The sequence below is a fragment of the Cryptomeria japonica genome, chromosome 8, assembly GCF_030272615.1.
Source record: "Cryptomeria japonica chromosome 8, Sugi_1.0, whole genome shotgun sequence".
In the NCBI taxonomy this organism is placed as follows: domain Eukaryota; kingdom Viridiplantae; phylum Streptophyta; class Pinopsida; order Cupressales; family Cupressaceae; genus Cryptomeria; species Cryptomeria japonica.
Window position 1 is genome coordinate 443,011,246 of NC_081412.1, and position 7,212 is coordinate 443,018,457.

Below are 7,212 nucleotides of genomic sequence, written 5' to 3' on the forward strand. Positions count from 1 at the left end.
CTTAGGATTTGCGAATAACCATGTGGGTTGATGGTGTTATCAGGAACTAAGAAGGAAAACTGAGAGGGGGGTGAATCAATTTTCACCAAATTCAACAATTTAAGCATAACCTCATATCTAAACAATCGCATTAAGAATAAGGATAACAACAATGATACCACAACAAATAACACCAATATTTTGACGTAGAAAACCCGGTTAAGGGAAAAAACACGGTGGGAACCTACCCACAATAAGATGATACTCTGCAGGAGTATGTGTAAATATTACAATGGGGAATGCACATGTATTTAGGCACACTTCCTAGAGCTTACTACTCAAAGAGAAGGCTCACTACCTTACAATAAGAATTGGACTACAATCCGGATTACATAAACTATAAATATTGCATCTCCTTATGTTTGATGAATGTTCTAGTTAAGCACATTTGTTTGCCCTCCAACAATCTATGATCAATACACCACACCGAATGATAAATTCACTCATGCACCACATACACCACTCTCTGATAATGTAGACACAATACCAACACCTAAATTACATGACTATACCAACTATATGTTTAATTCATCAACCTTGACTACAAGGTTAGCCAAACCCTCAAACCTCAATTACAAAATTACAACTCATGATACATAAATAAACCACTAGACCAATATAATGATATACATGATATAACATGGACCTAAATCAAATCTCCAAACATGCATCACCACCGAAAATCTCACCATGATCAATGGCAACATGGTACACCACCAAGAGTACTGCATAACACAAAGAATATCACCAGATCAACAAAATCACCAAGAACACGCACAAGAATCAATGCAGATCACCAAGACAAATAGGAAACAATCAAGAAACACCAAGAAGCACATTAGAACCATCTACAATAGCTGCACCAACACCACTTATACAAATCTTCATCGATCAATACGCTAGCTCACAAGATTACTCAATAGCAGCAATTCGGACTAGAAAGATAACTTGCAGAGCACCAAACCATGAACCATCTGATCTGAAGATACACATGAACATCAAAAACATTCTCCCAAAATGGCAGCCAAAGATATGATCATATCGAAGCTCACCAGAGCAAATACCAATCTCTGCCAACCATTGCACAAAAAGATTGAACTATAAACCAGATTAAATAATATGATCAAGCAATCTTCCAGATCACTAAAAACAATAAGGAATAAAGTATTCAAACATCCCAAATAGATAAACTAACCATATCAACTCAATAGGACTATTGGAATACCAAACAACACATTGCAATACTGGAATATGTTGACATCAATGACAACAACATATCCTAGCAGCAACAATATCCTACAATCTCCCCCTTTGGCATTGGTGGAAACATATTAATGTGAAAAATAACTAATGTAAAGGAAATAAATCAACACCAACAATCTGCAACAAACTCCCCCTAAGATCATGCACACAAAGCTCCAAACAGTAAAACAAATTTTCACATGACTCTCTCCCCCTCTGACAACAATGCCAAAGACATAATACAAATCATGCTCTCTCTCCCAAAGGTCATCTTATAGGAAGGATAAACCCACAACTAAAAAATCTAAACCACATAATGACTACTCTGGTTAAGTAGCCGCACCAGTTCATCAACCCAAATAAAAAGATAATGCTTTGACATCCACCGGATTGATGCAACTCCATGCATATAGTTCTCAATAGGAGGGGCAAAGACCCCTAACTTGTCTCTCAAATAATCAAATGTATCTGCAGCCAAAGGCTTAGTAAAAATATCTACAATTTGATCCTTTGTAGATAGATATTCCAATCTTACTTCCTCATCACTGACCTTCTCCCTCAAGAAATGATACTTTATAGACACATACTTTGTTTTAGAATGCAACACTAGATTCTTTGAGATATTGATAGAACTTCAATTATCACAATATATAATAGTAGGCTCATCATATACAATTCTGATATCCTTCAACCTCTGCTTCATCCAAACTACCTAAGTACAATTGCTAGCAGCGAAAATTTATTCAGCTTCAGCAGTAGATAAAGATACAGTATCTTGTTTCTTACTGGACCATGAAACCAACTTCTTTCCCAAAAAGAATGCTCCACCAGTAGTGCTCTTCCAATCATCAACATCACCAGCCCAATCAGCTTCAGTATATGCACATAGTAGGAAATAATCATTCTTCAGATACCATAGGCCATAGTCAACAGTCCTCTTTAGGTATCTGAAAATCCTCTTCATAGCAGTGACATGAGTTTCTTTAGGATCTGATTGAAATCTAACACAAAGGCAAACAACATGCATAATGTCTGGTCTAGTCTGAGTTAACTACAATAATCAACCAACCATAGATCTATATAGGGTCTAATTAACTTTTTGAGATTTGTCATTCTAAGATAATTTACATCCAGTCACCATAGGAGTTCCAACAGGCTTAGAGTCAGCTAACCCAAACTTCAACAATTCTTTCACATACTTAAATTGAAAAATAAAAATACCTTTACCAGTCTGAGTAATCTGTAGTCATAAGAAGAATTTCATTTCACCTATCATAGACATCACAAATTCCTTCTGCATATCATCATCAAACTTCATACTCAAATCATCATCACTGCCAAAAATGATATCATCAACAAAGACTTCAACAATCAAAATGATATCTTTCTCAACTTTGAAATATAAATTACTGATAGCAGTACCTTTACAAAATCCCAACTTCAACAAATACTTATCCAATCTAGAATATCAGGCTCTAAGTGCTTGCTTTAGTCCATACAAAGCTTACAAAGCTTTTGTCAATTTGCATACCATATCTCCTTCATCAGATAAAGAAAATCCATCAGGTTGCTCAATGTAGACTTCCTCTTCCAAATCACCATTCAAAAAGGTTGACTTGACATCCATCTGATATACCTTTCTTATAAGCAGCATATGCAAGCAACAACCTAACAACTTCAATTCTAGCTATGGGAGCAAAAGTTTCTTCGTAGTCAATACCTTCCATCTGAGAACACCCTTTACACACCAATCTTTCTTTGTTTCTAACAACTTTGCCAACTTCATTCAGTTTATTCCAGAACACCCATTTAGTACCAATCACATTCTTATTTTTAGGCCTCAAAATAAGCTCCCAAGTGTTATTTTTTTCAATATGATTAAGCTCTTCTTCCATTTCTTTTAGCCAATTTTCATCCTTACATGCTTCTACAACATATTTAGGTTCAATATTTGAAATCAAGCATATCTCTTCAACAATAATCCTTCTCCTAGTCATCACACCTTTATTTTTGTCACCTATTCTGATTTTCTGAATGATTCAATCTTACATACCTTGGAGTCTTCTGATTATTCTGATTTCTAGGCTCTTGCACTTCTTCACCAGCAACAACAATATCTAGATTACCTATCTCCATCGAATCAATCTACTTCAAGATCTAAGTCTACACAGGCTTAGGAATATCTTCATCATGAAGATCATAACTACATGCTCTGAAATGTTTTCCAAGACACTCATCCACCTTCACATTTGCACTTTCAACCATCTTCTTCAATCTCTTATTGGAGCACCAGTAGGCCTTGCTCTTAGTAGAATATCCCAAGAAGATTCCTTCATCACATATTGCATCAAACTTTCCTATATCCTCATCTCTCTTGATATAACATTTACTTCCAAAAATTCTGAAATATCTAACTGTAGGAACATGACCAAACCATATCTCATAAGGAGTCTTACCGGAATCACCTTTAATATGCACCCAATTGAATGTGTAAACAATAGTGCTAACAACTTCTCTCCAGAAGGTATGTGTAACATTTCCTTCTATCAGCATAGCCTTGCAACATCTAAGATAGTTAGGTTCTTCCTTTCAACAACTCCAATCTGTTGAGGAGTTCTAAGAGTAGATAGTCGTCTTTTAATTCCATTCCTCTCATAGAATGTATCAAACTCTCTTGATGTAAATTCTCCTTCTCTATGAGATCTCAGGCATTTTAGCTTCAATCCAATCTCAGTCTCTACTCTTGCTTTGAATATCTTGAATTTCTCCAATGCTTCTGATTTCTCTCTTAAGAAGGTAACCCACATCATCCTTGAATAATCATCAATTAGCAACATGACATATCTCTTTCCCTACATGCTTCTCACTCTTGTAGGACCACATAAGTCAGTATGAACCAAATCTAGCAATCCATTAGATGAATACAACTAACTTTTGAATGAAATTTTTGTTTGCTTTTCCATCTGACATTCCTTACACACTAGATTAGCAAGCTTCACAATCTTAGGCATATCTCTAATAGCTTGAGTAGAACTTATTTTTACCATTGTAAAGGAGGGAATTTGTCACCTCAAGGATGATGAATCCTCAAGGATAAATTGTCCTTCTGATTACCTTTTCAAACTGATGCTAAGATGAGCCAAGGGATAACAGATTGATACAAGGAGCGCTAGCCACCTAAGAAGCATCTTTGGATGGCTTTGCAGAGCCTCTGTCCTCAGGACTAGCGCACAGAGCTGGGACACCAGCGCGACACCCTGTCATCCTATACAGAAATAGCATAGAGTCTGAGTGGAAAGTCCTAGATGCACTAAAAAAATCTATAAAACAACTAAACAATATTTTAAATTATGAGAAAGATGGATTATGAAACAGAATAAGGAAAATACTTGAGGACAAATAAATCTCACAACTGGTCCATGTTGTGAAGCCTGCTGCAAGATAATCTCCTCTTCGTGAAACTGTGCCTACACACATGCAAGAGAGACAATGTTGGGGGTTGTGTTTTGGAGTCTGCCTAAGTCAGACCCCTATTTTGGTGTTTCGACCTCCACGGACAACCCAAAAAGCCACAAGAAAGGAAGATGATGAAGAAGTTGATAAAGAAGAATGTAAAGACAAATACAAAGACAATGCTATGCTTTTTGGTAATTGGAAAATAAATGAGATATTGGAAGTGAAAGATAGAGTTAGATTACTCCCCTAGTGCTTAGCAAGTGTTGGAATGCTTGATAAACATGGTAGCTTGATGATGCTACAATAATGGTGATGGTGTCTCCAAGAGATTCAATCTCCAAGAGAAATTCTCCAATCTGCCAAAAAGATCCTTTGGAAATGTCCCAAAACCAAGGGTATAGGCTAAGGGATGAGCCTGAATGTTGGTGACCTCGCAAGGAGGCATTAGGATTCCTTCTGAGCATGGGTAGTAACATCCCAATGACCACCTGCTAGCTGGCAGGTTGGTGGGATGGTAGCGCACCGTGCAGACGTCTCCACATCGCATATGCGTCCTACGAATCTGTCAGATTGGTAGAGTTGGTAACGCCTCCGGGGAAGTTGACATGGATTTCTTCGATGGACAAAAGGACAAGTTGGAGAACCTTTCCTCCAAGAAGCATGGGGGAAGCACCACATGTCACAATTGCTACTAGAGGTGACGAGAGTGATATTTTTTATTCTACATTTTGCCCCTACTTTAGAAAGCATGTCTTCGTTAAGAGATGTGAAGCTAAAGTAGGAAAGGTAGAAAAGGTGAAGAGGATAAATATCGCGATAGGGAAGCAGATGCTTGTTGATCAGATGAAGTTACCCCGACGATATGATGTTAGAATTTTGGAATAGAAATTGGTACTTGGAACATCGACAACACGTTAACCTGCAGTCTAGCTTGATGGATGATAATATATGATAAAGAAGCTGGAACAATGCGCAAAAAAACCAAGCCTCACCATGGAGGGAAGTATGTGACGATGAAAAGACACAAGATAGGGTGACCGATATGGTTAGTGTGATGCTCAACGTTGAGAACCATATGATAGGGCATGATAAGCCGGTATGGATGACCATACGATAAGGAAAATTGGAATGCCGATATGGATAATATGATAGGGAAAATTGGAACGCCGATATGGATAACCATATGATAGGGCATATTGGAACACCGATATGGATAACCATATGATAGGGAAAAATGATATACTAACATGGGTAGCGAGGCAGTAAATCACCATGCCATAGGACAGATAAGTTAGCCGACATAGGTAGCAACATGCTAGATTGCCATGCGATAAGGCAATTAGAATTGGAACATAGTAGATTGGCCTCTACCAAGACAAGAAAGATGATGTAGATTGGAAAGATGGTTTAGCCCCCATGCAGACAATCTTTCGAACAGATCAAGATCAAGTGGTTTGTCCCCCACCTAGGCACACGTGATAAATCAAATGAATGAAAAAGCATAAAAATAAAGGCACAAATGCAGAAATGATGATATGGTGGCTTCCCCTTAGAATGATATGCATGGAAGGCATGTCATTATAAGGAGAAGAAGAGTTGTGGCATGTTAACATAGCAAGATGTTTCCGTGGAATGACACATAAATATCCACAACATCAAAAGATGCAATGCAAGAGGATAGGGGGATCCAATAGTTTGGCATCAGAACCCAGAGTAGTGTTAAAAAGACATAGAGTATCAATGCAAGATGGGTGTATCATCATAGGCCCAAATTTATCAGATCTGAAGAAGAGCACAGGAAGATAAAGATACAATAAAAATTTGGGTCAATGTGGAAGAAAGCAAAGGATGCCCCCAATGCTTTGCATCATCCCCGAATGTTGAAGCAAGATACAACAAATAGAAGGAGGTAAACAAATAGAGGAATGTGTACGAAAGAAAATCCCCTGTATCCAAGCACCTATGGAGTAACTTGGGTCCTTCAAGAAAGCACACCGAATAAAAAAAATCAACCTCCCATATCCAAGTACCTACGGAGTGACCTGGATGCTCCGGGAGGGAACAAACAGATAAAGTAAGCACGGGGGAACACAACCACACACACATGCAAGCAGATGGAGATGAAAAATAAAAGTCCTAACGATCAGCCCTTAGGACGAGATTGAATTGCAAGAGATCATTGTCCTCAAGAAAAGCATCATCCTCCCAGTCTAGGTCATAGGGAGAGGGGGGGTGAGCTCGAAGAGGGACTATTGCAAGGGCTGCATTGGGTGCCTCACCAGTAGTGAGAGCAAGAGACAAAGCAACAACGTCTTTATCTACAAGCTTCGAGGAGGTGAGGGTCAATGATCATGTGAAGATTGTAGACAAGGTTGGAATGTCCTCCAAGGAGGTGAACATGCAAGCCTCCAAGGAGGAAGAAAGTGAATCACTTGGAGAAGAGGGAACAAGGACAATATTGTCGGCCTTGGGAAG